At 38.5% G+C, this 26,455-nt stretch overlaps 40 non-coding genes across 40 annotated transcripts; all 40 read right to left on the bottom strand.

Annotated features, from left to right (window-relative positions):
* Positions 1-145: 145 nt before the first annotated feature.
* Positions 146-217, bottom strand: trnaq-uug. Its single transcript has one exon. It is a non-coding gene; the product is annotated as a tRNA-Gln (tRNA).
* A 135-nt stretch (positions 218-352) lies between these two features.
* trnav-cac lies at positions 353-425 on the bottom strand. Its single transcript has one exon. It is a non-coding gene; the product is annotated as a tRNA-Val (tRNA).
* A 228-nt stretch (positions 426-653) lies between these two features.
* On the bottom strand, positions 654-725 carry trnaq-cug. The gene has a single exon. It is a non-coding gene; the product is annotated as a tRNA-Gln (tRNA).
* Positions 726-860: 135 nt separating this feature from the next.
* trnav-aac lies at positions 861-933 on the bottom strand. Its single transcript has one exon. It is a non-coding gene; the product is annotated as a tRNA-Val (tRNA).
* A 379-nt stretch (positions 934-1,312) lies between these two features.
* Positions 1,313-1,384, bottom strand: trnaq-uug. Its single transcript has one exon. It is a non-coding gene; the product is annotated as a tRNA-Gln (tRNA).
* Positions 1,385-1,519: 135 nt separating this feature from the next.
* Positions 1,520-1,592, bottom strand: trnav-cac. The gene has a single exon. It is a non-coding gene; the product is annotated as a tRNA-Val (tRNA).
* A 228-nt stretch (positions 1,593-1,820) lies between these two features.
* On the bottom strand, positions 1,821-1,892 carry trnaq-cug. Its single transcript has one exon. It is a non-coding gene; the product is annotated as a tRNA-Gln (tRNA).
* A 135-nt stretch (positions 1,893-2,027) lies between these two features.
* trnav-aac lies at positions 2,028-2,100 on the bottom strand. The gene has a single exon. It is a non-coding gene; the product is annotated as a tRNA-Val (tRNA).
* Positions 2,101-2,479: 379 nt separating this feature from the next.
* trnaq-uug lies at positions 2,480-2,551 on the bottom strand. Its single transcript has one exon. It is a non-coding gene; the product is annotated as a tRNA-Gln (tRNA).
* A 135-nt stretch (positions 2,552-2,686) lies between these two features.
* trnav-cac lies at positions 2,687-2,759 on the bottom strand. The gene has a single exon. It is a non-coding gene; the product is annotated as a tRNA-Val (tRNA).
* Positions 2,760-2,987: 228 nt separating this feature from the next.
* trnaq-cug lies at positions 2,988-3,059 on the bottom strand. The gene has a single exon. It is a non-coding gene; the product is annotated as a tRNA-Gln (tRNA).
* Positions 3,060-3,194: 135 nt separating this feature from the next.
* Positions 3,195-3,267, bottom strand: trnav-aac. The gene has a single exon. It is a non-coding gene; the product is annotated as a tRNA-Val (tRNA).
* A 379-nt stretch (positions 3,268-3,646) lies between these two features.
* On the bottom strand, positions 3,647-3,718 carry trnaq-uug. The gene has a single exon. It is a non-coding gene; the product is annotated as a tRNA-Gln (tRNA).
* A 135-nt stretch (positions 3,719-3,853) lies between these two features.
* Positions 3,854-3,926, bottom strand: trnav-cac. Its single transcript has one exon. It is a non-coding gene; the product is annotated as a tRNA-Val (tRNA).
* A 228-nt stretch (positions 3,927-4,154) lies between these two features.
* On the bottom strand, positions 4,155-4,226 carry trnaq-cug. The gene has a single exon. It is a non-coding gene; the product is annotated as a tRNA-Gln (tRNA).
* A 135-nt stretch (positions 4,227-4,361) lies between these two features.
* Positions 4,362-4,434, bottom strand: trnav-aac. The gene has a single exon. It is a non-coding gene; the product is annotated as a tRNA-Val (tRNA).
* Positions 4,435-4,813: 379 nt separating this feature from the next.
* On the bottom strand, positions 4,814-4,885 carry trnaq-uug. Its single transcript has one exon. It is a non-coding gene; the product is annotated as a tRNA-Gln (tRNA).
* Positions 4,886-5,020: 135 nt separating this feature from the next.
* trnav-cac lies at positions 5,021-5,093 on the bottom strand. The gene has a single exon. It is a non-coding gene; the product is annotated as a tRNA-Val (tRNA).
* A 228-nt stretch (positions 5,094-5,321) lies between these two features.
* Positions 5,322-5,393, bottom strand: trnaq-cug. Its single transcript has one exon. It is a non-coding gene; the product is annotated as a tRNA-Gln (tRNA).
* Positions 5,394-5,528: 135 nt separating this feature from the next.
* Positions 5,529-5,601, bottom strand: trnav-aac. The gene has a single exon. It is a non-coding gene; the product is annotated as a tRNA-Val (tRNA).
* A 228-nt stretch (positions 5,602-5,829) lies between these two features.
* On the bottom strand, positions 5,830-5,901 carry trnaq-cug. The gene has a single exon. It is a non-coding gene; the product is annotated as a tRNA-Gln (tRNA).
* Positions 5,902-6,036: 135 nt separating this feature from the next.
* Positions 6,037-6,109, bottom strand: trnav-aac. The gene has a single exon. It is a non-coding gene; the product is annotated as a tRNA-Val (tRNA).
* Positions 6,110-6,337: 228 nt separating this feature from the next.
* Positions 6,338-6,409, bottom strand: trnaq-cug. Its single transcript has one exon. It is a non-coding gene; the product is annotated as a tRNA-Gln (tRNA).
* Positions 6,410-6,544: 135 nt separating this feature from the next.
* On the bottom strand, positions 6,545-6,617 carry trnav-aac. The gene has a single exon. It is a non-coding gene; the product is annotated as a tRNA-Val (tRNA).
* Positions 6,618-6,845: 228 nt separating this feature from the next.
* trnaq-cug lies at positions 6,846-6,917 on the bottom strand. The gene has a single exon. It is a non-coding gene; the product is annotated as a tRNA-Gln (tRNA).
* A 135-nt stretch (positions 6,918-7,052) lies between these two features.
* trnav-aac lies at positions 7,053-7,125 on the bottom strand. The gene has a single exon. It is a non-coding gene; the product is annotated as a tRNA-Val (tRNA).
* Positions 7,126-7,353: 228 nt separating this feature from the next.
* trnaq-cug lies at positions 7,354-7,425 on the bottom strand. Its single transcript has one exon. It is a non-coding gene; the product is annotated as a tRNA-Gln (tRNA).
* A 135-nt stretch (positions 7,426-7,560) lies between these two features.
* On the bottom strand, positions 7,561-7,633 carry trnav-aac. The gene has a single exon. It is a non-coding gene; the product is annotated as a tRNA-Val (tRNA).
* A 228-nt stretch (positions 7,634-7,861) lies between these two features.
* Positions 7,862-7,933, bottom strand: trnaq-cug. The gene has a single exon. It is a non-coding gene; the product is annotated as a tRNA-Gln (tRNA).
* A 135-nt stretch (positions 7,934-8,068) lies between these two features.
* On the bottom strand, positions 8,069-8,141 carry trnav-aac. The gene has a single exon. It is a non-coding gene; the product is annotated as a tRNA-Val (tRNA).
* A 228-nt stretch (positions 8,142-8,369) lies between these two features.
* Positions 8,370-8,441, bottom strand: trnaq-cug. Its single transcript has one exon. It is a non-coding gene; the product is annotated as a tRNA-Gln (tRNA).
* Positions 8,442-8,842: 401 nt separating this feature from the next.
* On the bottom strand, positions 8,843-8,914 carry trnaq-cug. The gene has a single exon. It is a non-coding gene; the product is annotated as a tRNA-Gln (tRNA).
* Positions 8,915-9,049: 135 nt separating this feature from the next.
* trnav-aac lies at positions 9,050-9,122 on the bottom strand. The gene has a single exon. It is a non-coding gene; the product is annotated as a tRNA-Val (tRNA).
* A 228-nt stretch (positions 9,123-9,350) lies between these two features.
* trnaq-cug lies at positions 9,351-9,422 on the bottom strand. The gene has a single exon. It is a non-coding gene; the product is annotated as a tRNA-Gln (tRNA).
* A 135-nt stretch (positions 9,423-9,557) lies between these two features.
* trnav-aac lies at positions 9,558-9,630 on the bottom strand. Its single transcript has one exon. It is a non-coding gene; the product is annotated as a tRNA-Val (tRNA).
* Positions 9,631-10,009: 379 nt separating this feature from the next.
* Positions 10,010-10,081, bottom strand: trnaq-uug. The gene has a single exon. It is a non-coding gene; the product is annotated as a tRNA-Gln (tRNA).
* A 135-nt stretch (positions 10,082-10,216) lies between these two features.
* Positions 10,217-10,289, bottom strand: trnav-cac. Its single transcript has one exon. It is a non-coding gene; the product is annotated as a tRNA-Val (tRNA).
* A 386-nt stretch (positions 10,290-10,675) lies between these two features.
* On the bottom strand, positions 10,676-10,747 carry trnaq-cug. The gene has a single exon. It is a non-coding gene; the product is annotated as a tRNA-Gln (tRNA).
* A 552-nt stretch (positions 10,748-11,299) lies between these two features.
* trnaq-uug lies at positions 11,300-11,371 on the bottom strand. The gene has a single exon. It is a non-coding gene; the product is annotated as a tRNA-Gln (tRNA).
* Positions 11,372-11,772: 401 nt separating this feature from the next.
* On the bottom strand, positions 11,773-11,844 carry trnaq-cug. Its single transcript has one exon. It is a non-coding gene; the product is annotated as a tRNA-Gln (tRNA).
* Positions 11,845-26,455: the final 14,611 nt, after the last annotated feature.

The following is a 26,455-nucleotide window of genomic DNA, read 5'->3' as shown; positions in this document are numbered from 1 at the left end:
TGTCAAATAGTTATACCACAGATCCTCTCAGAGAGCACAGTATGTTGGTGAAAAAGCGGGCAGCCTTATACTTGTGTTAAATTTCACATTATAGTCCATTAACTTGCCTTGAAATGAAAAGATATATTGAAGATTTAAGGACATAAGGTTCTACTGAGACTTGAACTCAGATCTCTGGATTCAAAGCCCAGAGTGCTAACCATTACACCATAGAACCATCACACGTCAATGAAAGAGCGGTACACTTGATTTCAAAGATCCCTTCATTAAAGTCGGTTGCGATATAATGATTCACATAACAGGAAGGCTTGATGTGTAACTACACATTGTGAAGAGCATAACCCACAAAAGCTGTTTCTGTCTGGTTTCGAACCAGAGACCTTTTGCGTGTGAAGCAAACGTGATAACCACTACACTACAGAAACTCTTTCTCGTTGAGTACTTCCCAGTAGAGGGTCCAAAATTTGTCTAAGAATAATGTCATCGCTACGCATGATACAATGTCAAATAGTTATACCACAGATCCTCTCAGAGACCCCAGTATGTTGGTGAGAAATCGGGCAGACGTATACTTGCGCCAAATTTCACATTGTAGTCCATTAACTTGCCCTGAAATGAAAAGATATATTGATGAAATTAGGAGAAAAGACAAAAGATTCTACTGAGACTTGAACTCAGATTGCTGGAGTCAGAGTCCAGAGTGCTAACCAATACACCATAGAACCTTCAAGTGTCAATTAAGGAGTAGTAGACTTGATTTTAACGATACCTGCATTACAGTTGATTACCATATAATCCTTCACATTACAGGAAGACTTGACGTCTCACTACACATTGTGAAAAGCATAACCTACAAGGTCTGTTTCTGTCTGGTTTCGAACCAGAGACCTTTTGCGTGTTAAGCAAACGTGATAATCACTACACTACAGAAACACTTTCTCTCTGAAGAGTTCCGGGTAGAGGGTTCAAAATCTGTTAAACAATAATGTCATCGATGTGCATGGAACAATGTCAAATAGTTATACCACAGATCCTCTCAGAGACTCCAGTATGTTGGTGAACAAACGGGCAGACTTATACTTGTGACAAATTTCACAATGTTGTCCATAGACTAATCTTGGAATCAAAATTTGTTCTTGCCTAATATCATCGATGGGCATGATACAATGTCAAATAGTTATACCACAGATCCTCTCAGAGAGCACAGTATGTTGGTGAAAAAGCGGGCAGCCTTATACTTGTGTTAAATTTCACATTATAGTCCATTAACTTGCCTTGAAATGAAAAGATATATTGAAGATTTAAGGACATAAGGTTCTACTGAGACTTGAACTCAGATCTCTGGATTCAAAGCCCAGAGTGCTAACCATTACACCATAGAACCATCACATGTCAATGAAAGAGCGGTACACTTGATTTCAAAGATCCCTTCATTAAAGTCGGTTGCGATATAATGATTCACATAACAGGAAGGCTTGATGTGTAACTACACATTGTGAAGAGCATAACCCACAAAAGCTGTTTCTGTCTGGTTTCGAACCAGAGACCTTTTGCGTGTGAAGCAAACGTGATAACCACTACACTACAGAAACTCTTTCTCGTTGAGTACTTCCCAGTAGAGGGTCCAAAATTTGTCTAAGAATAATGTCATCGCTACGCATGATACAATGTCAAATAGTTATACCACAGATCCTCTCAGAGACCCCAGTATGTTGGTGAGAAATCGGGCAGACGTATACTTGCGCCAAATTTCACATTGTAGTCCATTAACTTGCCCTGAAATGAAAAGATATATTGATGAAATTAGGAGAAAAGACAAAAGATTCTACTGAGACTTGAACTCAGATTGCTGGAGTCAGAGTCCAGAGTGCTAACCAATACACCATAGAACCTTCAAGTGTCAATTAAGGAGTAGTAGACTTGATTTTAACGATACCTGCATTACAGTTGATTACCATATAATCCTTCACATTACAGGAAGACTTGACGTCTCACTACACATTGTGAAAAGCATAACCTACAAGGTCTGTTTCTGTCTGGTTTCGAACCAGAGACCTTTTGCGTGTTAAGCAAACGTGATAATCACTACACTACAGAAACACTTTCTCTCTGAAGAGTTCCGGGTAGAGGGTTCAAAATCTGTTAAACAATAATGTCATCGATGTGCATGGAACAATGTCAAATAGTTATACCACAGATCCTCTCAGAGACTCCAGTATGTTGGTGAACAAACGGGCAGACTTATACTTGTGACAAATTTCACAATGTTGTCCATAGACTAATCTTGGAATCAAAATTTGTTCTTGCCTAATATCATCGATGGGCATGATACAATGTCAAATAGTTATACCACAGATCCTCTCAGAGAGCACAGTATGTTGGTGAAAAAGCGGGCAGCCTTATACTTGTGTTAAATTTCACATTATAGTCCATTAACTTGCCTTGAAATGAAAAGATATATTGAAGATTTAAGGACATAAGGTTCTACTGTGACTTGAACTCAGATCTCTGGATTCAAAGCCCAGAGTGCTAACCATTACACCATAGAACCATCACATGTCAATGAAAGAGCGGTACACTTGATTTCAAAGATCCCTTCATTAAAGTCGGTTGCGATATAATGATTCACATAACAGGAAGGCTTGATGTGTAACTACACATTGTGAAGAGCATAACCCACAAAAGCTGTTTCTGTCTGGTTTCGAACCAGAGACCTTTTGCGTGTGAAGCAAACGTGATAACCACTACACTACAGAAACTCTTTCTCGTTGAGTACTTCCCAGTAGAGGGTCCAAAATTTGTCTAAGAATAATGTCATCGCTACGCATGATACAATGTCAAATAGTTATACCACAGATCCTCTCAGAGACCCCAGTATGTTGGTGAGAAATCGGGCAGACGTATACTTGCGCCAAATTTCACATTGTAGTCCATTAACTTGCCCTGAAATGAAAAGATATATTGATGAAATTAGGAGAAAAGACAAAAGATTCTACTGAGACTTGAACTCAGATTGCTGGAGTCAGAGTCCAGAGTGCTAACCAATACACCATAGAACCTTCAAGTGTCAATTAAGGAGTAGTAGACTTGATTTTAACGATACCTGCATTACAGTTGATTACCATATAATCCTTCACATTACAGGAAGACTTGACGTCTCACTACACATTGTGAAAAGCATAACCTACAAGGTCTGTTTCTGTCTGGTTTCGAACCAGAGACCTTTTGCGTGTTAAGCAAACGTGATAATCACTACACTACAGAAACACTTTCTCTCTGAAGAGTTCCGGGTAGAGGGTTCAAAATCTGTTAAACAATAATGTCATCGATGTGCATGGAACAATGTCAAATAGTTATACCACAGATCCTCTCAGAGACTCCAGTATGTTGGTGAACAAACGGGCAGACTTATACTTGTGACAAATTTCACAATGTTGTCCATAGACTAATCTTGGAATCAAAATTTGTTCTTGCCTAATATCATCGATGGGCATGATACAATGTCAAATAGTTATACCACAGATCCTCTCAGAGAGCACAGTATGTTGGTGAAAAAGCGGGCAGCCTTATACTTGTGTTAAATTTCACATTATAGTCCATTAACTTGCCTTGAAATGAAAAGATATATTGAAGATTTAAGGACATAAGGTTCTACTGAGACTTGAACTCAGATCTCTGGATTCAAAGCCCAGAGTGCTAACCATTACACCATAGAACCATCACATGTCAATGAAAGAGCGGTACACTTGATTTCAAAGATCCCTTCATTAAAGTCGGTTGCGATATAATGATTCACATAACAGGAAGGCTTGATGTGTAACTACACATTGTGAAGAGCATAACCCACAAAAGCTGTTTCTGTCTGGTTTCGAACCAGAGACCTTTTGCGTGTGAAGCAAACGTGATAACCACTACACTACAGAAACTCTTTCTCTTTGAGTACTTCCCAGTAGAGGGTCCAAAATTTGTCTAAGAATAATGTCATCGCTACGCATGATACAATGTCAAATAGTTATACCACAGATCCTCTCAGAGACCCCAGTATGTTGGTGAGAAATCGGGCAGACGTATACTTGCGCCAAATTTCACATTGTAGTCCATTAACTTGCCCTGAAATGAAAAGATATATTGATGAAATTAGGAGAAAAGACAAAAGGTTCTACTGAGACTTGAACTCAGATTGCTGGAGTCAGAGTCCAGAGTGCTAACCATTACACCATAGAACCTTCAAGTGTCAATTAAGGAGTAGTAGACTTGATTTTAACGATACCTGCATTACAGTTGATTACCATATAATCCTTCACATTACAGGAAGACTTGATGTCTCACTACACATTGTGAAAAGCATAACCTACAAGGTCTGTTTCTGTCTGGTTTCGAACCAGAGACCTTTTGCGTGTTAAGCAAACGTGATAATCACTACACTACAGAAACACTTTCTCTCTGAAGAGTTCCGGGTAGAGAGTTCAAAATCTGTTAAACAATAATGTCATCGATGTGCATGGAACAATGTCAAATAGTTATACCACAGATCCTCTCAGAGACTCCAGTATGTTGGTGAACAAACGGGCAGACTTATACTTGTGACAAATTTCACAATGTTGTCCATAGACTAATCTTGGAATGAAAATTTGTTCTTGCCTAATATCATCGATGGGCATGATACAATGTCAAATAGTTATACCACAGATCCTCTCAGAGAGCACAGTATGTTGGTGAAAAAGCGGGCAGCCTTATACTTGTGTTAAATTTCACATTATAGTCCATTAACTTGCCTTGAAATGAAAAGATATATTGAAGATTTAAGGACATAAGGTTCTACTGAGACTTGAACTCAGATCTCTGGATTCAAAGCCCAGAGTGCTAACCATTACACCATAGAACCATCACATGTCAATGAAAGAGCGGTACACTTGATTTCAAAGATCCCTTCATTAAAGTCGGTTGCGATATAATGATTCACATAACAGGAAGGCTTGATGTGTAACTACACATTGTGAAGAGCATAACCCACAAAAGCTGTTTCTGTCTGGTTTCGAACCAGAGACCTTTTGCGTGTGAAGCAAACGTGATAACCACTACACTACAGAAACTCTTTCTCTTTGAGTACTTCCCAGTAGAGGGTCCAAAATTTGTCTAAGAATAATGTCATCGCTACGCATGATACAATGTCAAATAGTTATACCACAGATCCTCTCAGAGACCCCAGTATGTTGGTGAGAAATCGGGCAGACGTATACTTGCGCCATATTTCACATTGTAGTCCATTAACTTGCCCTGAAATGAAAAGATATATTGATGAAATTAGGAGAAAAGACAAAAGGTTCTACTGAGACTTGAACTCAGATTGCTGGAGTCAGAGTCCAGAGTGCTAACCATTACACCATAGAACCTTCAAGTGGCATTTAAGGAGTAGTAGACTTGATTTTAACAATACCTGCATTACAGTTGATTGCCATATAATACTTCACATTACAGGAAGACTTGATGTCTCACTACACATTGTGAAAAGCATAACCTACAAGGTCTGTTTCTGTCTGGTTTCGAACCAGAGACCTTTTGCGTGTTAAGCAAACGTGATAACCACTACACTACAGAAACTCTTTCTCTTTGAGTACTTCCCAGTAGAGGGTCCAAAATTTGTCTAAGAATAATGTCATCGCTACGCATGATACAATGTCAAATAGTTATACCACAGATCCTCTCAGAGACCCCAGTATGTTGGTGAGAAATCGGGCAGATGTATACTTGCGCCATATTTCACATTGTAGTCCATTAACTTGCCCTGAAATGAAAAGATATATTGATGAAATTAGGAGAAAAGACAAAAGGTTCTACTGAGACTTGAACTCAGATTGCTGGAGTCAGAGTCCAGAGTGCTAACCATTACACCATAGAACCTTCAAGTAGCATTTAAGGAGTAGTAGACTTGATTTTAACAATACCTGCATTACAGTTGATTGCCATATAATCCTTCACATTACAGGAAGACTTGATGTCTCACTACACATTGTGAAAAGCATAACCTACAAGGTCTGTTTCTGTCTGGTTTCGAACCAGAGACCTTTTGCGTGTTAAGCAAACGTGATAACCACTACAATACAGAAACTCTTTCTCTTTGAGTACTTCCCAGTAGAGGGTCCAAAATTTGTCTAAGAATAATGTCATCGCTACGCATGATACAATGTCAAATAGTTATACCACAGATCCTCTCAGAGACCCCAGTATGTTGGTGAGAAATCGGGCAGACGTATACTTGCGCCAAATTTCACATTGTAGTCCATTAACTTGCCCTGAAATGAAAAGATATATTGATGAAATTAGGAGAAAAGACAAAAGGTTCTACTGAGACTTGAACTCAGATTGCTGGAGTCAGAGTCCAGAGTGCTAACCATTACACCATAGAACCTTCAAGTGTCAATTAAGGAGTAGTAGACTTGATTTTAACAATACCTGCATTACAGTTGATTGCCATATAATCCTTCACATTACAGGAAGACTTGATGTCTCACTACACATTGTGAAAAGCATAACCTACAAGGTCTGTTTCTGTCTGGTTTCGAACCAGAGACCTTTTGCGTGTTAAGCAAACGTGATAACCACTACACTACAGAAACTCTTTCTCTTTGAGTACTTCCCAGTAGAGGGTCCAAAATTTGTCTAAGAATAATGTCATCGCTACGCATGATACAATGTCAAATAGTTATACCACAGATCCTCTCAGAGACCCCAGTATGTTGGTGAGAAATCGGGCAGACGTATACTTGCGCCAAATTTCACATTGTAGTCCATTAACTTGCCCTGAAATGAAAAGATATATTGATGAAATTAGGAGAAAAGACAAAAGGTTCTACTGAGACTTGAACTCAGATTGCTGGAATCAGAGTCCAGAGTGCTAACCATTACACCATAGAACCTTCAAGTGTCATTTAAGGAGTAGTAGACTTGATTTTAACGATCCCTGCATTACAGTTGATTGCCATATAATACTTCACATTACAGGAAGACTTGATGTCTCACTACACATTGTGAAAAGCATAACCTACAAGGTCTGTTTCTGTCTGGTTTCGAACCAGAGACCTTTTGCGTGTTAAGCAAACGTGATAACCACTACACTACAGAAACTCTTTCTCTTTGAGTACTTCCCAGTAGAGGGTCCAAAATTTGTCTAAGAATAATGTCATCGCTACGCATGATACAATGTCAAATAGTTATACCACAGATCCTCTCAGAGACCCCAGTATGTTGGTGAGAAATCGGGCAGACGTATACTTGCGCCAAATTTCACATTGTAGTCCATTAACTTGCCCTGAAATGAAAAGATATATTGATGAAATTAGGAGAAAAGACAAAAGGTTCTACTGAGACTTGAAATCAGATTGCTGGAGTCAGAGTCCAGAGTGCTAACCATTACACCATAGAACCTTCAAGTGTCAATTAAGGAGTAGTAGACTTGATTTTAACAATACCTGCATTACAGTTGATTGCCATATAATCCTTCACATTACAGGAAGACTTGATGTCTCACTACACATTGTGAAAAGCATAACCTACAAGGTCTGTTTCTGTCTGGTTTCGAACCAGAGACCTTTTGCGTGTTAAGCAAACGTGATAACCACTACACTACAGAAACTCTTTCTCTTTGAGTACTTCCCAGTAGAGGGTCCAAAATTTGTCTAAGAATAATGTCATCGCTACGCATGATACAATGTCAAATAGTTATACCACAGATCCTCTCAGAGACCCCAGTATGTTGGTGAGAAATCGGGCAGACGTATACTTGCGCCAAATTTCACATTGTAGTCCATTAACTTGCCCTGAAATGAAAAGATATATTGATGAAATTAGGAGAAAAGACAAAAGGTTCTACTGAGACTTGAACTCAGATTGCTGGAATCAGAGTCCAGAGTGCTAACCATTACACCATAGAACCTTCAAGTGTCATTTAAGGAGTAGTAGACTTGATTTTAACGATCCCTGCATTACAGTTGATTGCCATATAATACTTCACATTACAGGAAGACTTGATGTCTCACTACACATTGTGAAAAGCATAACCTACAAGGTCTGTTTCTGTCTGGTTTCGAACCAGAGACCTTTTGCGTGTTAAGCAAACGTGATAACCACTACACTACAGAAACTCTTTCTCTTTGAGTACTTCCCAGTAGAGGGTCCAAAATTTGTCTAAGAATAATGTCATCGCTACGCATGATACAATGTCAAATAGTTATACCACAGATCCTCTCAGAGACCCCAGTATGTTGGTGAGAAATCGGGCAGACGTATACTTGCGCCAAATTTCACATTGTAGTCCATTAACTTGCCCTGAAATGAAAAGATATATTGATGAAATTAGGAGAAAAGACAAAAGGTTCTACTGAGACTTGAACTCAGATTGCTGGAGTCAGAGTCCAGAGTGCTAACCAATACACCATAGAACCTTCAAGTGTCAATTAAGGAGTAGTAGACTTGATTTTAACGATACCTCCATTACAGTTGATTACCATATAATCCTTCACATTACAGGAAGACTTGATGTCTCACTACACATTGTGAAAAGCATAACCTACAAGGTCTGTTTCTGTCTGGTTTCGAACCACTACACTACAGAAACTCTTTCTCTTTGAGTACTTCCCAGTAGAGGGTCCAAAATTAGTCAAAGAATAATGTCATCGCTACGCATGATACAATGTCAAATAGTTATACCACAGATCCTCTCAGAGACCCCAGTATGTTGGTGAGAAATCGGGCAGACGTATACTTGCTCCAAATTTCACATTGTAGTCCATTAACTTGCCCTGAAATGAAAAGATATATTGATGAAATTAGGAGAAAAGACAAAAGGTTCTACTGAGACTTGAACTCAGATTGCTGGAGTCAGAGTCCAGAGTGCTAAACATTACACCATAGAACCTTCAAGTGTCAATTAAGGAGTAGTAGACTTGATTTTAACGATACCTGCATTACAGTTGATTGCCATATAATCCTTCACATTACAGGAAGACTTGATGTCTCACTACACATTGTGAAAAGCATAACCTACAAGGTCTGTTTCTGTCTGGTTTCGAACCAGAGACCTTTTGCGTGTTAACCAAACGTGATAACCACTATACTACAGAAACACTGTCTCTTTGAGTACTTCCCAGTAGAGGGTCCAAAATTTGTCTAAGAATAATGTCATCGCTACGCATGATACAATGTCAAATAGTTATACCACAGATCCTCTCAGAGACCCCAGTATGTTGGTGAGAAATCGGGCAGATGTATACTTGCGCCATATTTCACATTGTAGTCCATTAACTTGCCCTGAAATGAAAAGATATATTGATGAAATTAGGAGAATAGACAAAAGGTTCTACTGAGACTTGAACTCAGATTGCTGGAGTCAGAGTCCAGAGTGCTAACCATTACACCATAGAACCTTCCAGTGTCAATTAAGGAGTAGTAGACTTGATTTTAACGATACCTGCATTACAGTTGATTGCCATATAATCCTTCACATTACAGGAAGACTTGATGTCTCACTACACATTGTGAAAAGCATAACCTACAAGGTCTGTTTCTGTCTGGTTTCGAACCAGAGACCTTTTGCGTGTTAAGCAAATGTGATAACCACTACACTACAGAAACACTTTCTCTCTGAAGAGTTCCGGGTAGAGAGTTCAAAATCTGTTAAACAATAATGTCATCGATGTGCATGGAACAATGTCAAATATTTATACCACAGATCCTCTCAGAGACCCCAGTATGTTGGTGAACAAACGGGCAGACTTATACTTGTGACAAATTTCACAATGTTGTCCATAGACTAATCTTGGAATCAAAATTTGTTCTTGCCTAATATCATCGATGGGCATGATACAATGTCAAATAGTTATACCACAGATCCTCTCAGAGAGCACAGTATGTTGGTGAAAAAGCGGGCAGCCTTATACTTGTGCTAAATTTCACATTATAGTCCATTAACTTGCCTTAAAATGAAACGATATATTGAAGAATTAAGGACATAAGGTTCTACTGAGACTTGAACTCAGATCTCTGGATTCAAAGCCCAGAGTGCTAACCATTACACCATAGAACCATCACATGTCAATGAAAGAGCGGTACACTTGATTTCAAAGATCCCTTCATTAAAGTCGGTCGCGATATAATGATTCACATAACAGGAAGACTTGATGTGTAACTACACATTGTGAAGAGCATAACCCACAAAAACTGTTTCTGTCTGGTTTCGAACCAGAGACCTTTTGCGTGTGAAGCAAACGTGATAACCACTACACTACAGAAACTCTTCCTCTTTGAGTACTTCCCAGTAGAGGGTCCAAAATTTGTCTAAGAATAATGTCATCGCTACGCATGATACAATGTCAAATAGTTATACCACAGATCCTCTCAGAGACTCCAGTATGTTGGTGAACAAACGGGCAGACTTATACTTGTGACAAATTTCACAATGTTGTCCATAGACTAATCTTGGAATCAAAATTTGTTCTTGCCTAATATCATCGATGGGCATGATACAATGTCAAATAGTTATACCACAGATCCTCTCAGAGAGCACAGTATGTTGGTGAAAAAGCGGGCAGCCTTATACTTGTGCTAAATTTCACATTATAGCCCATTAACTTGCCTTGAAATGAAAAGATATATTGATGAAATTAGGAGAAAAGACAAAAGGTTCTACTGAGACTTGAACTCAGATTGCTGGAGTCAGAGTCCAGAGTGCTAACCATTACACCATAGAACCTTCAAGTGTCAATTAAGGAGTAGTAGACTTGATTTTAACGATACCTGCATTACAGTTGATTGCCATATAATCCTTCACATTACAGGAAGACTTGATGTCTCACTACACATTGTGAAAAGCTTAACCTACAAGGTCTGTTTCTGTCTGGTTTCGAACCACTACACTACAGAAACTCTTTCTCTTTGAGTACTTCCCAGTAGAGGGTCCAAAATTTGTCAAAGAATAATGTCATCGCTACGCATGATACAATGTCAAATATTTATACCACAGATCCTCTCAGAGACCCCAGTATGTTGGTGAACAAACGGGCAGACTTATACTTGTGACAAATTTCACAGTGTTGTCCATAGACTAATCTTGGAATCAAAATTTGTTCTTGCCTAATATCATCGATGGGCATGATACAATGTCAAATAGTTATACCACAGATCCTCTCAGAGAGCACAGTATGTTGGTGAAAAAGCAGGCAGCCTTATACTTGTGCTAAATTTCACATTATAGTCCATTAACTTGCCTTGAAATGAAATGATATATTGAAGATTTAAGGACATAAGGTTCTACTGAGACTTGAACTCAGATCTCTGGATTCAAAGCCCAGAGTGCTAACCATTACACCATAGAACCATCACACGTCAATGAAAGAGCGGTACACTTGATTTCAAAGATCCCTTCATTAAAGTCGGTTGCGATATAATGATTCACATAACAGGAAGGCTTGATGTGTAACTACACATTGTGAAGAGCATAACCTACAAAAACTGTTTCTGTCTGGTTTCGAACCACTACACTACAGAAACTCTTTCTCTTTGAGTACTTCCCAGTAGAGGGTCCAAAATTTGTCTAAGAATAATGTCATCGCTACGCATGATACAATGTCAAATAGTTATACCACAGATCCTCTCAGAGAGCACAGTATGTTGGTGAAAAAGCGGGCAGCCTTATACTTGTGCTAAATTTCACATTGTAGTCCATTAACTTGCCTTGAAATGAAAAGATATATTGATGAAATTAGGAGAAAAGACAAAAGGTTCTACTGAGACTTGATCTCAGGTTGCTGGAGTCAGAGTCCAGAGTGCTAACCATTACACCATAGAGCCTTTATGTAGGAATGAAAGAGAAGTAGACTTGATTCCAAAGATCCCTGCATTAAAGTCGATTGATATATGAACCATCACATAACAGGAAGACTTGATGTCTCACTACACATTGTGAACAGCATATCCTACTAAAATGTACCATAGAGTGAGAATGGGGGGCCGACGAATTCACCTGAACTTGAACGTGTTCCGGAGCTAAGCCCATCTGAAGATCTGGAGAGCCATGGCCCGGTAGAGACATCACCAAATTCGGCCATACCAGCATCATATTCCACAGAATCACCTATAGATGCTCATCAGGCTAGTGACGGTTTAAAGGCTGAACAGTCAATTCGTCGGTCTAGTCGAGAGCCAAAACCAATTAAGCGCTTTCAGTATGCTACTTTAGGAAATCCTTTAATTTCTGTAGTGCAAAATCTTTTACACAGTCTAGCTACTGCTTATGGTGAAATGGTTGCTGAACCTGTTTCAGATGCTCCTGTGCGTCATAGTGTTCAGATAATTTAGCATGCACCGGTGTTGCATGGAATTAAGGGGGGAGGATGTAACCTAAGTGTCATTTTAAACCTTCATGTCCTCTGATTTTCTACTTTTGCCTTTTAGCCTTAAATCTCGCGATGTTTTAATAACCTTAGGAGTGATTCTCGCGAGATTATTTAGCCAATCGTGGCTAAGTATTGGGGTCACGTGTACCGTCGCAGTTTAGTGGCTCGGTATATTAGCTGGAGCGAAAGGCATGAAGGTTAGATCGCGTCGGAAGGAGCAGAGCTGGCAGGTCAGTTAAAGCGTAGTATCATTTAATGTCTATAAATATGTACGATGCTCACTTAATGTACTGAACTGTAGGAGCCCATTATTGTGAGCCGGAAAGGGAGATGGAAAAGATCCGGTAGTATGACACAAAACTGCGGAACTGGTGAGTGTTGTTATGAATGACTTAGCGTTGGCTTGTAATCACTGCTATTGTGTAGCCACTAAAAACTGATTGAACATTGCTTTTGATAACCAAAACGGGTAATTGAAGTATTTATTGAGCACTGGTTTATATTAGTATTTTACATTTCATGTTAATTGATAATATGGTGTATATTTATTGAATGTTTCATGAATGTAATTTATATTGAATTTTAGATTTATTGCAATTGATTGAATATGATAGAATTATTTATTGAACCGTGTATACACTAAGAATATTAGAAAATATAATTATATTGAGGAAGTGGTCCTGTTTTGTTGTTCAGGCCAGATGGATGGCGAGCTATGAGACCAGGCCTAGAGCCAAGGAAAGAATTCACCTGTTGGTGATTAAGGACTGTTTACTTCTCCTACCCAGCTGGTAGGAGAATCCTACAAAGGACTCTGCTCCTTCTTTGATTGGACTTTCATTTACCCAAGACGTGAATCAAGCTCTGGATACTCGCCTTGTTGGTGAGCCTGATTGATCCCCATTCGGGGTGGATGGACTAAGGGGGGGTGTGAGATGAACTTTAACTTTGGGACCGATTAATTAATTAGTTTTTTTTTTTGTTGTTTGTTGTTTTTTTTCCCTTGTATTTTTCTTGTTTTTTTATTTCATTGTTTTTTTTCCCCTTTCTTTCATTCATGCCTATGTTTCATATCCCAATGTGTGGTTGTAAATATGTAAATATAATATTCACATTGCAAATACAAAATACTCGCAGCTGCAAAACTCTAGCCTACCTGCTCCTTTTTTGAGTCGCACCTACTCTTCTGAAAAAGGGAAGAAAACCTAGCCTGTCTACTTGGTTAAAAGCTATTTTATATTGGATAACAATTCAGTTATTTTCAAATATGCTACACAATGGTGGCACGGGAGGAACAGGGTGCTTTCAAAGAAGGAGAGAAAGTGGGGATGCAGACTCTGAGAGCGAAGAACGATGGGAGCCCGGTGGGGGGCGATGGAGAGAAGTTGAGTGGGGAGGCTAGATTATCATTAGATAGGAGGGGGTGGGTACTGCCCCCTCCCCCCAGATATGCTATTTTATTTATATAATTATAAGTGCGTTCCACTTTCAGTAATGTTGTGTCTACCAGAGGATTCCTCTGGTTATTATCTTTCATTAGAGCATTCATTAATGAATGTATATTGAAGCACTGAGGAGTTATTTGAAGTTTGTATATCAGATGTTCTTGGACAACATCAGTACATCCTCAAAAATAAACTTGTCCAAAATGACATTTCTTTTTTGTGCTATTTTGATCCACAAGCAGAATACTTTATTCTACAGATTATTTGTATTTTCCAGTCCATACATTCAACACTCAATGGTTATTAACAAGAAATAAAAATGAAAAATCTGGGTGGAAGTAAATTTTTTCAATCTCTTTTATGTTACAAATGTAATAGCTACAAACTACTTACAGTTAAAATATTTTTGACAGCAAAAATAAAAAAAAAATAGCATGTCATCTTCATAAAGAGTCCAAGCTCTTGCATGTACTCCAAATTGTTCAAAAACAGCAGCTGATTTAATTTGGGTATACCTTTTCAGCCGTCTTTGGTGATTTAGGGGGCAAGGATTAAGGGGTTAAACAATAGAAAGTGTGTTCATCAAAAATATTTACAGTTAGAGAGTGGCCCAAAAATCTCTTGACAAAATCCTTGATTGATGTGGTTGAGTGTTCTCCCATGATCCTTAAGCAGTCCAAGAAAGAGTTTCCAGTTATTGATTTTCTTATCCTCGTAAAGTTGGCAGTTTCTGGTGATGTGCCTGGCCATAGAAAGGATGGTAGTACAGAGGAAACTGGTGTTTCACCTCTGTACATCCATGATTAGGATGAAAACATAAGGGGGGACATGTAACCCACGTGACCGCCATGACTAAACTACTTTCACTCTAAGTTCCGTGATTAATATATGTGTTTCTGGATTTTTCAAATGCTGCTGCTCACTGAGGCTGTGAGCGTCCGTTGTTCATCAAACAATCTGAAACCTACAAATCTGACTCAACTATTGCATGAAATGTGATGTTCATCGGTGAGTTATTCTATTAACTCAGCTCTAATGCAATGTCTTATTTGCAACAATAGCCCCACTAATGTTAATTCCCTCCCGCTGTAGTGCTCACCAGGTTGTGGTCCAGTTGGCAGCTGTTATAGCTTCCCCTTGCAACTTCCCAAACTGCTAACATTGCATAAATATCCTCAAACAATTCACTACTCGACCCTGAGTCGCGATCATGTTTAAGCATAAAATAGTGCACTAGACTGAGGCTACACGCTATGCCAGTTAGCTAAGAGCTTGGCTAGTGGCTACACGGGTCAGTCCAATCCATTTATCTCATTGAATGTGAAACCAAATTAAGCAAGCCGAATTAAAGGCAATACCTTTAATATTTAAAGGTACTTTTTTCCCCCCTTTTTAGGTCTGACCATTTTTATGACGGTTTTGTTAGTTGTATGATAAAATTATATCATATACCATGAGATGACAAATTTCTTGTCATCTCAAATTTCAATCTTGAGATGACACATATACAGTGCATGAAAATGATTTTGTGATTATGAAACAGTTTCCATCTTTTTCCAACATGTACCACTAACATAGTAATGCACATAAGTTGGTGTTAGCTAAACGGTGAGGACGTCCCATGATCAGAACAACCGATCAGAATCTCAGAATTCTGACTTAATCTCACGATTCTGAGATTAAGTCAGAATTATTATTATTACATTTTTTTTCCAGTGGTTCTAATCATCTTCCGTACTTTTGGTTTAGTGATGACGACTTACTTTTTTTGTGTTGAATGAACTTAAAATTTAAACATTTTTACTTCAAGGAACTTTTTATTTTGACTTTACTTGAAACAATTGAGTTGAATGACGTGTTCATATCCTACGTCTGACATCATGACACAAGCTTCTCCGGGCACAGATTCAGTGCTGCAGCGGCACAGGGATAGAGCACCACCCATTTAAGAAGACCTTAGTTCTCGATGCGGCCTGATGACCCTTCCCGCATATCTTCCCCCTCTTTCATTATCCACTTTCCTCTCTTACTGCTCTCAAATAAAGGCTGCCTGAGCCAAAAATAGCTTTAAAAAGACCCTTTATTAGTTTACTTCTTCATTTACAGTAAACTAAATGATTTGGGTAAGACTGACTTAAATTTGTCAAGTTAAACCAACTTGATAAATTAAGTTGGATAAATTTAATTTAATTACTTGTTACCAATTAAAGCAATTCAATTAAGTTGATTCAACTATCTTCTTTTTTCAGTGTTGAAGCAGCAGCTCAGAGTCACTGGACAAGATGAAGTTACAATCTCAACATTGAGGTTTCTTGTTGGCACTTCTCACTTGACCCAGTGCTTCATCGGGCCACGCTGCACATCTGGTGACACCATGGAAGAGAACATTTGGAGTATATACTCCCATTTATATTGGAGTTTGAAAGATTTACTCCAATTTTATATCAGAGAAGATCTTAAAAAAAAAAAGTAATGATTTTCTCATAAAATCCTTTTTTTTTTTTTTTTACAAATCCAGTTTTGGGGCTATGACATAATCCAGAAAAGGTTGTGTTAGCAATGCTTGCTTTTTAGACAAGTCTTTAAAATAGATGACAAAGATTAACCTGCTTCACTTCAAAATAATACCTAGCTAGGTCTTGTGGACAATTATCCGTTCTCCATGCTGAGTTCTTGATGTATGAGGTTAAAAAAAAAAGAGTCAGAGAGTTGAATTCATGAATTCCATTTATTAACACCAAAATACAGTTGGTCCGTTTCTCATGCCACCTTTATGAGCTGGCAAGACAAAATGGCAACCAAGAACAGTTTGTGATCTGCTTTGTTAGCCTCTATCTAAGCTACGCCCTGAAGAGGCCGTTCCCTAGCCTGTCATTTCCTCTAAGCCTGGCTCTCATTTGCATTTCCTAACATGTCATGTCCTTTACGTTTTGCTTAGCAACTAGCTTAAAGAGATAGAAGGAAAACACAGAATTTATTTATTCTCAAGTCTTGTAACAAATGTGAAGCTGCTGCAGTCTTTACCTTTCCTAGTTTAAAATGTTAAAATAATTTCTTTAAATGCTATAAAACATAAACAATGTATGAATTAAGGTTGTCACTATTCCTCATATGGTTCATGTACCTAAATTATTAAAATTTGAGGCAAATTATCTGCCTCGAAGCTTTGTTAAATTTTGTTCTACTGTTAAATGCACCACGTTTCAGACAGGGGATTATTTATGTTGTGCAGTGCTCTTACTTCCTCCAATACGTGCTAGCAACATAACGTCCAATTTTCAAGTTCGATCCGGGGGGGATTTTACTGATTGATCATAATGCCCAGGTTTTTAGTGTTTTTTGGGGGACCAATTGTCAGAATCTGTGCTTTTCTGTTTCTATTTTGAGTTTTAGTGTCTTCTGAGTCTCCATGTTGTCCTGTCTTCCCCTTGATTGTTCCCAGGTGCGTCTCGTTCCCTTATTACCTCCTGTGTATTTAATGTCACCTGTGTTTCTGCGTCTCTTTCGGGTCCTCATGGCGTGTCGCGTCATTTCTGTCTGCCTGTTTGTTTGCCACAGAGATATTCTGTTGCTACCTGTGTGAGCCCTGGCTTCTGCTCAGCTGTGCCACCAGAACCTATTGGACTGTTTGGAGCATGATTTTTTATTAAAATACCATCTCTCTCTTACCTGGGTCTCAGCATCTGCCTCCTCACCACCAACACCCACCAATTCATGACACCAATAGGAATCCTTAAAATGACTGACGCAATGTTTAGAGTATGACAGCCCTTCTCCTCCCGAAGCTGCTGTCTAGTGGCTTGTTCAGAGTGAATGGTGGTACAAATGCAGAGTTTAGATTGAACACAGCTGGTGCTTAGTGTAGCTTTACAGACGAACCGGAAAATAAATTTCCTACCATCCGCGACAAATGCGTTGCGGATCAGTATGTGTTTTGTGTGATGAAGGAGTCAAATACGGTTGTGCTCCGCTGATTCCAGGGTTTTAAGTGTAGACAGGACATTGCATGTGTTTCATTAATGCCTTGATACTTGTATTCTGTTGCACCACCGTTGGACAAGATATGTCACACAACCATTTAAGAACTTGGATAGGAAACTTTTCAGATTACACCACTGTCACGTTCTTAAGAAACTGAATGTGAACTGAATGTGATTCACCAAGTTCCTTAATTTTTCTCAATTTTTTATTTATTTATTTATTTTTTGCTTATTCTTTATCTTAAAACTTTTGACTCAGTAACTCCTGGAGCATCCAGCATGTACAAACAACCTTTTTCGTTTTAGCAGAATAAAAATATGCACAATGTCTGATATGAGATCAAGCAGTTTTTAAACAAGGAGAAACTTCACAGTTATGTCTGATTGCCACAATTTGTTTTTAGCAGTTTGATAGTATTTTGTTTTCTGTTGTGCATTAAGACATCTTAATTAGTGTTATGTTTTTCCTGTTTGTACTTGCATTTTAGAGCTTGTCTTGTTTCTGTTCATATAATATTAAGCCCAATAAGCAACATATCTCATTAAAAAAACCCCAAAAACAAACAACTTAAAAAAGGGTATAACCTTATAACAATGTTCTGTAGATTCTGTAGTAGAACTCAAGACTGAAAGGTAGTGAACTTCCTTTTCACTATGACTAACATATGGGTTTGGAAAAAATAATCAAAACTATTCAAAGAAGCTATTTTAACATTTGAAAGGCTTTTTTTTATACCTCTAGACAGCTGTTTTTGTAGGCCAGAGCTTCTGGATCCAGTGTAGATAAAAACACACTGACATGCAGAGTATTCTGCAAGATCTGTAACAGGGTACTGCTGCTCCTCTGCAATATTGCAAATGCTATCAGTCTGCTGCAGTTTGGCAGATTTCGTTGATATTGTCACATTAGTTATTTAAACTTTGAAAACAAATAATAAGAGGGAGAGAAAATTTTTAGCACCAACATAATTGTTGCCCTTTAAAACATATCACATTGCCTAAGAAAGCACTTTGAACAAACAAACCGAATAACTGATATCCAATAAATCACCATTAATGCATCTACCAAATGTAATTATGACTGGCATTTACTGTAAATTAACACCATAATAATAATAATAAAAATGATTTTACCACAATGTGAAAGGTAAAATATTTTTTGTGAAACTGAAGCCTGTGGGTAAACCCCACAGAGTGGGTTCGTTGGACCTGCTGAAATAGTAAATTCTGAGTCTGTTTAACATCCAACTTTTGGAAACAGAAGGGCTGAAGTTATTAAATCCAACCCAGCAGGTTCTGATCACAGAGCAACACAGCCTGATACCATAGCAGCATCTCTGCATGAGGCTGCTGCTCCCACTTACCGGACGTCCCAAGACAGTACTACTCTTACAGCTGATGATTTCTTGAGCCAACAGAAAGCAATGAAAGCGAAGATATGTGTATGTGTGTGCATAGATCTACCAGTGTGCGGGTGTGTGTGCGTGGGTGTGTGTGTGTGTGGAGAGGAGGGGGCAGCAATTAGACCTTTTGACAGGTACATGTTGGTTCTGTAACTGATCTCAGGGGTATGGGGGTGTTCTCCTGTCAGTTAGGGCTGGACGTTCACAGAGAGTTCAGTCTATCAGAGCACCACTGCTTTAACCATGACATGTATTTGATTTTTCTGGTGTGGTTGAAATAAAGAGTGGCTGGTTAAAATAATGATAGAGTAATCCAGTGTTTTAATATACCAAGTTACCAAACTGTGTATACTCCAGAGGTTACTGCAAAACAAATTTTAAAGATGTAGTTACCTAATGACTATTTGCAATGATACTGACTTCAAAGTTTAAAGGGGCACATTTTATAGCATAATCGAGTAACTATATTACTTTCAGTTCTTACAGAAATGCTACATATGTCAAAAATGAATAAAAAAAATTTACTTTGTGAATTAATGCCTTGAAATTGGGTCTCGGTTGCTTTAAAACTCCTGCTCTTTCTGAAACCTTGCCTTCAGGAAGTTATTAAAACATTAAACCTTTACCAGCGTTTTTGCCTGCATTTCACTGAGAAGTAGCTCCTATGATGAGCTCAACTGATGCACAACTCCACCAGATATTTCCTATTTGCTGCTGGCTAGTCTGAAGAAGCTGAGTGGGGGAGTCACATGGAAACAGGTGCTTTGTCAACCGGAAGCTGGCAAGCTTGGAAAGGGCATCTTCAGGGAGGAGCTCTGCCTCTCAGGTGGAGTTAGATCCACCCAGGCACTTTGCATAGCTGGATGGTTGCTACGGGAGATAAAAGGATTTCTCAAACATCCATGAAAGAATCAAGAAAACACTCCAGGTATGTTTTTGATGAGGGAATAACATTATAACATGATTACATTATACTGCCCCTTTAAATCAAATATTTCTGATGCAATAGCTGTACTACTGCACAATTACAAATTATTTGGACATGGCGAAAAATTCTGCAGGGTTACAAAAATGATCACTACTACTGACACATGCTTTGCTATGCAACCACTCTGTCTGCACTGCTGAAGATTCGCTCACCTCAAACATGCTAAGCTCTTGACGTTGCTCAGACTAACACCATGGAATCATCTTCTGTTATTACAGATCATAATTACTGGGTCATTAAAGGACTCTAATGGACGATGCACAGTAGATTAAGTAGATCAAGTAGTACTTAACTACTGACATAAAATAAGACAAGATGGTACATCACACCAAAAGTGATGTAACTTCTAAAACACTAGGCAGTGTAACATGAGAACAATAATCTGTGAAAAGATCATTCAGGGAGGTATAATTGATTATATATACCTCCCTGAACTGTTATTGCCTTTTGAACAAATGCAGCGTTTCAAGTCAAAAATAACCAATCAGAGTCAGGAGGAGGGTCTTAGTGTTGACAATCAACCTCATGTATTTGCTGCTGAAAGGGCTGATGGTGGAGAAATGACTCACTGTTCCAGGAAAACCATTTATCCGCCATCATTGTTACTTACTATACTAACTAGCCTTAGTATTCGTGGAAAATTATGTTGTGGTGAACCAGCTGTAGCGTAGCAGAGAGCAAGGGTCTCAGCATTGTGATAAAACTCTTATCCTGGCTCTGATTGGTTGTTTCTAACTCAGCGGCGTACATCTGCAGCTTGAGTTTTTTCACAGATTATGTCTTATATTATAATGCCATGAAATTATGATAATTTTAACAAATATGTAAAAAAAAAAAAAAAAGCAGGTGCTTTTATAAAGATTACATACTGTAGCTCAAGAAAGTTGCTTATTTATTTTCACCATGTAATAAATGGCTGGACTACACACCCCGACACGCTCTCTCTCTCTCCTCTCTCTGCTGGGGGTGAGTTAGACTTGTATAGTGAAAACACTTGATCTGGACCAAACCTTCGCCCGCAGCTGGGTCCTGTCTACTCCCCTGTCCTTCCTTCACTGCACAGCTGCTTCACTGTCTGGGCTCTGTCTCCTCAGCATCCATCTTTGAGTATTAATTAGGTATTATCTAGTGTTAGTGTCTGTTCACTCTAATATTGAGTGTGTCATTATGTACATTATACATTGTGAAATTATACGGATTAACTCGATTGGCATCAGTCATGAAATAGCACTGCAAATAAAAGTGCAATAAAACGTATTGTTTTACTCAATTACACAAACCTGGAAATTTCCCTCTGCCAAAGATATTAGGATGTAAATCCCACAAAAAATTCCTGTATTTTTACAGGCCTCCTATTGGGCAACTTCTACAAACAACCTGCACAGGCACATTAGAAGCTGTTGCAATCAGGATTAAAATAGTTTTGGGTGTTTCATTTTTTGTTGGTTTTATTTCGTTGTGACTTTTTGTTAGTCTAATTGACTTAGTTTTTATTATATTCCATAGAGTGTGTTTGCTAGTTTTTGTTAGTTAGATATTGTTTAATTTTAGTTTGGTTTTCAATAGTAGTTTTAGTTTTTCATAATTTTGTTCATCTTTAGGTGCAGAATTAAAAAGGTCAAAGAACTGTATAGTCATTATTTATGCATTGATTGGGTAATGAATGCTCAACAGAAGATACCATTTCAACAAAATGTATTCAATTATTGTTGAACAATCAACTGTCTCTGGAGCTTTTTCCAAATTTTTGCTATCGCAATTTTGTAGACTAGCGTAAGTGCTGCCAAGAGGATTATGGAGTAATGTAATTTGCCGACAGCTGACTTAAACTACTGGCGCGTGTGTGTGTGTGTGTGTCGGGGGGACAATTTCACATCAGTTCGTAAGACTATTAAATACATGAATAGACACAAACATTAAGGAAACTATATAGTTTTTCAGTATGTATGTTTTATAATCACAATATAGTTTAAGCTAGTTGTAGTTTTCCCCTAATAATTACTGTTTTTATTAATTTCAGTTAATAAAAATGTTTTCTCAATTTCACCTTTTGTCATTTCATTAGTCTTAGTTAACTGTAACAACCTTGGTTGCGAAACAGTGTAGAAAGTGCTCTGTAGGACAACTTGCTGCTTCAAAAGCCTTACTGATCTGAAGACCCCTCAGCTGAGGGGCCAGATGGCTGACGTGGTGGTTGGCATGGTTGCCTTGCATTATGTTGCCATGGCCTTTCTGCAGAGAGCTGTCACATCTTTTCTATGCATGGATTATCCCTTGTGTCTCTGTTCTCTCCTGTGATTGATTGGTGGAGATCAAGGAGACAAATGGTAAAGTCAAGTCATAGAGTAAATAGTGTGTGTGGTCCATGTATGTTTTTATGTGCATGATATTATGTGTTATTTTCATCTACAAGTCTAGAAGTACCCTAACGTTTCAGATTCTGAGCCCCACTTGTGATTTCAACATTCCACAAGCTATACCAGTAAGTGTAATAACACAAGCAGCATCAGCTGCCAGTGAATAGTTTTTTTTTAAACATTTATATGCACTGCTTATGATTTTTTTGCAAGACAATAACGTAAACATTCATTAAAATGTTATTTTTGGTTAAAAGGACAGAAACCTGCACGCTCAGGCGTAAACGCAATGATGCTGCTGTCTACAACGATTATTCATGGCTTAACACTTGCAGAAAATGAACTGGTTAGATCAACACGCCCACATGGCCACCCGAGAGTAGCAGGAGTATGTTTACTCTGTAACAGAAGCTGAACAATTTTAAATGAGAGATTACAAACCAATGTTGTCAAACAGTTTTAAGCTACTTTCTCTTTCAAACCCTACCACAGTCACACTGCCATCATCTGAGGACCCGCTTGTTTTTCAGGGTAGCAGAAACTTTTCTATGTACCCAGAATACCTGAACACAACACTGACACACAATTACAGATGACAACTCTCACCTGTTTCTGCTTTGATATTTTAAGGCAGGGGTGTCAAACTCCAGTCCTCAAGGGCTGCTGTCCTGCAGTTTTTAGATGTGCCACAGGTACAAAACACTGGAATGAAATGGCTTAATTACCTCCTAATGACCTAATTATTCTATTCAGGTGTGGTGCAGCAGAGGAACATCTAAAAGTTTCAGGGCAGTGGCCCTACAGGACTGGAGTTTGAGACATGTGGTCTAGAGCTAGTGGGAGAAATGGCTTGTGTTCTTTTGCCAAAGACAAAAAACAAATCTTACAACAGATAGAATCTGATGCTACTCAGGTTTTTTTTTTTGACATTTCATTAAGAAGGAAGTTGTGCCCTGTGTTTTATTAAGAGATTTCTGTGTCATTTCCTTCAGTTACTCTTGGTATAGCGACAACACATGCCAGGGGGAGGAACAGGTTTTTCAGAGGGTTTGGTTTGTTTGACACAATCCAGTGTGTAAGAGAACCACTCCAACTAAAAATGTATCAAATGTTGCAAATTTAGTCCCCAATTGAACAGAGACTATTGGAGTACTGGTTGAGAAACCACCACTCCATACACCCTACAAAGTAAGTTCTGCTCAACTGCTTGTATAACAGATCTCACTCTTTTGGTCATGATTCTTATGACATGTGATGGTCAGAACATAGGCAAATCAGTAAATCAAGAACTCAGCTCTTTCTTCACCAAGAAAGAATGATCAGTGGCCTACCATAAAACAATAACCTGTCACTAAAGGCACATCTTTTGCAATAATAAAAAGATAACAGTTTTAGCAGCGATATTTGAACAAAGGGAGTGATGGCCAAGCTTCTAAACTCATCAGATCCATCAGTGAGAGGCCGTGGAATTATCTGGACTCCATGGACCAGAAGAGGCAGTTAACAAATGCTCTGCATATGTGGGAACTCCTTGAAGACTGTTGGATTAGCTCCAGGTGGCGACCACATGAGCCTGCCACACACAATTAACAATGTATGGGCCTGTTATGGAATCACAAGGTGGCTACTTTGATGAACCCTCGATCGAAAACACATTTTCAAACTCTTACACTTTGTTTTGCTTACCACAAAATCCCATTACATTGTTTCAAATCTTGGATGTCTTCATATTGCATTACAATGTAGATGTTGATCAAAAGAAATTTATGAAAAACAACAGCTTTCAGTGAGAAGCTATTGTGCAACTTCTAATGGCCCTATTAGGCTTTAAACAGCTATTCACACATTTCTTTCTCCAAGCAGCATCACTGAGAAACCATCGTTGCTCTATTCATTTCAGGCCTCAAACGCTGCAAATCTTATCCTTCATCAAGCCTGTCAGAGGACAAACCTCTGTCCAACTTCCAGCTCTCAACAGCCAATTAGCTTTCCACATTTTCCCAATTCACAGCAGATGTGAACGTGTTTACTGCACATCTCTTTGACCTGACAACTTCAAAACAGTGAGACGAGATGAGAAGTTGATTATGGCTCTTCAAAGCCTGCCGGTTGTCTGTAATTTTCATAGGAAATGCTACAGAAACAAACATCTCAGTTGTTTGGAGAACAAGTCGGTCCAACTGGTTAGCTGTCAGCTGTTTTCAGTTGTTTCTGTTTTCTGCTGATTATCACTACCTTACTGACTCACCATGGCAGAATTATAGAAGGAAGCAACCTGTCAGTAGCATCACAAATAGGACCACTAAAGCTGATGAGGATGCCATGAACAGGAGGATGACCACTTATAATAAAGACCACTCAAATCTGCATCACTTAGAGATGAGTATATACATGTGATCAAACTAGAACCACATCACAGAGCTACCAAAGTGCTTTTATCCACATAGTTGCTCCAGTCAGTAATAGTCTAATGTTGCACCTACAGGATCCAACCAAGTCTATTTTAATTTTGTATACACACAGCAAAGGGAGACACAGCAAACTTCATCCTCAATAAAGTTCCTCCAGTTTGTCCTGGAGATGCCAGGACAAATTGCTGGCTCTGCATGATTTCATCAAGAAAATGAAGATTCAGCCTGGATTCATCTCAACAACTGTTTTTAAGGGTGCATTCACACCAGGTCTGTTGGTTCCACTTTAATTGAACTGTAATTTGCTGAACTCTTGTTTGTTTACCTAGAAGGTCTGGTCGGGTGTGTGTGAACGCGTAATCGATCTCTGATGTAAACCAAAAAAGCGGGCGCCGGTCCGTCTACAGACCTCAGTCTCGAGTTTGGTTGAAGTAAACTCTGGTGCGGTTCGAATGCATATGTGAACGCCAAGCAGACCAGAGAGCGCGCCAAAAGCAGAAAGTGGAAAGGAAATGCGCGAGCCGGAGAAATGGCTCATAGTGTTTTACCAAATACAAAAGAGAAATCCTATAACCACTAAAATCTGACACCACTAAACATGATGCCTTGAAATATTGTCTCTGCTGTCCAGAAATGTAGATGTTAGCATACAGCAACAGCCATCAGTCAGAGGTTTCTTTAGATTTGTTTCAAAACTGACTGCTACTGGAGATTCTTCCTCCCCACAGCGTCACGGTCCACGACTCTTAGAAAAACTTAGATGAGTTGCAGCAACATTTAATATCACTTTGGGGTAAATAAAATACTTTTTAATTTGCATTCTAAATTGAAGTTTTTAATAAATAAACAAATAAAATCTGATGAGATTTCAGCAAGCTATGTTGTCCTTATATCAGTTTTAAAAACTTTTTTTCATGCCAAGTTTCGAGCCTGAAGGTGGGTTTATGTAAGCATTAATTCCCTGATTGAAACTAAAACAAAACCAATTTTAAGTCTTCATCTCACCACTACATGAACATTTTTTAATGTATTCTGCATGTCTGACCTAAGGACAAGATTTTGACAAGTTAAACGGTTTAAGTAGCTAAACTATTACCTAAGGTCGCATTGTGGAGGCAGCATAGTGGGAGGAAAACAGCCATGCTGGTGGTAGAGTACTGACTTTCTGCTAAAAAAAAAACATGGCCATAATTTTAACCTAAAATCAATCAATTGGACTTCATCATGATGGAAATCGGATTGTTTCCAAATAGCTAATTCATTTAGATGCACAGATGGGGAGAAACAAAACAGCCATCACAAAGTAGAGATGCAGAACTCTTGTACACATAGTTCAGTCAAATCCCTTAATTGTATAATAAGCTAGATTTAAAGTACTTTAATCATCACATAACCAACCAAATGACTTCACTTATGCTCCTTAGTAATGTTAAAATTATTGCTTTATGACAAACTATATATACACTGCAAATAAAACCTCTT

This window comes from Xiphophorus maculatus, chromosome 20 (genome assembly GCF_002775205.1).
Source record: "Xiphophorus maculatus strain JP 163 A chromosome 20, X_maculatus-5.0-male, whole genome shotgun sequence".
Taxonomy (NCBI): Eukaryota; Metazoa; Chordata; class Actinopteri; order Cyprinodontiformes; family Poeciliidae; genus Xiphophorus; species Xiphophorus maculatus.
The sequence above is the reverse complement of the archived record's forward strand: the minus strand, read 5'-3'. Positions and strand labels throughout refer to the sequence as shown.